The following is a 1,558-nucleotide window of genomic DNA, read 5'->3' on the forward strand; positions in this document are numbered from 1 at the left end:
TTGGAAGCTCATCCAGACTTATAAAGGAATATGATAATTCGCAAAGTGTTGTAGTTGCTTAGTGCTGCTGTAATAAATACCACAAGTGGGTGGCTTTAAAGAACAACAATTTTTCTCACAGTTCTGGAGGCTGCAAGTCCATCCAAGTCAGGTCTGGGCCTGGTGGTTCCTTCCCTGGTGGTAGCCACCGGTACACCTTGGTTCCCTGCAGATCCTCAGGTGGCATCTGTCTTCCCCCGTATTCCTGCCTGTGTCTAATCTGCTCTTTTTATAACTCAGAAGTGATTAGATTTAGAACTCATCCTACTCAGGCATGATCTAATTAACAAAGAAAAAACTATTTCTAAACAAGATTACATCCACAGGGATAGGGGTTAGGATTCCAACATATATTTTGGGGTGACATAATCCATAACATCAAGGTATAGAAAGATGCTCACTCTAGATCCTAAATTGTATGATGAATAGAAGAGGCAAGGACTGTCCTTAATACATTTTTTTTTGCAAATAAAACATTTTAATTCTCAATATTTCTAATATTTTAAGTGACAGGGTACTAAATATTAGTTTTATTTGTTCATTTCTCTGTCTACTTATAACTGACAGTAAGAGAGTTTTTAATATTTTGACCAACAATTTTAAAGGTCACAGAACGAGGATAATTTTTCCCATTGATCACTGAGATCGCTTTGCAGTTTCAGCTTGCACATTTTTACAGTCACACACTACTGTGCAAAAGTGAGGACTGTCTATAAAGAACATGCATACGCACACAGATATGCATACACATACACACAATAATCAATCTAGAAAAAAAAATCTGTCGTGATTAAGATCATTAGAATAGGATCTAAGAATACTGGGCTTGTGTGCAGCCATTTGCTATTTGAGTAACTTTGGAAAAGTCATTAAACTTCCCTGAGCTGAGTTACCTCAACAATGAAATAAGAGGTCTGTGACTCTCTTCTGTCCTGATCTGTGTTTGACTTCTGCCAACTGGCAACCCTTAAGTTACTACTGGTCACACCTTCCTTTTGTCCTCTCTAAGCCAGAGGGCCACATAATTCAGTCTACAATTCAGTCATGAATATTGAATCCATTGTTAAATGACAGATTCTGGAGTCAAGTCATAAAAATTTTAACGAAGATTTTATTTGAGAGTAAGCCAAATTGCTCCAGTTAGGAAGCCTGGTATTCAAGAGGAAATACCAAGGACTTCAATTTGAGAAAAACAGCAATAAGGATCTTTGAGGAAGCTGGGGAAAAAAATGGATTAAGTTCAGTTTGCTCTTGACTACTAACCTAAAGGTTGGCAGTTCTAACCCACCCAGTAGTACCATGGAAGAAAGGCCTGGCAATCTGCTTCCATAAAGATTACAGCCAAGAAAACCCCACGAAGCAGTTCTCTTCTGTAACACATGGGGTTGCCATGAGTCACAATCAACTTGACAGTAATGAATTTTTAATAGTTGCAAGGTGTCTTAGTTATCTATTGCTTCTATAACAGAAATGCCACAAGTGGATGGCGTTAATAAACATAAATTTATTTTCTCACACT

Source organism: Trichechus manatus, unplaced genomic scaffold (genome assembly GCF_000243295.1).
Source record: "Trichechus manatus latirostris isolate Lorelei unplaced genomic scaffold, TriManLat1.0 scaffold00308, whole genome shotgun sequence".
Taxonomy (NCBI): Eukaryota; Metazoa; Chordata; class Mammalia; order Sirenia; family Trichechidae; genus Trichechus; species Trichechus manatus.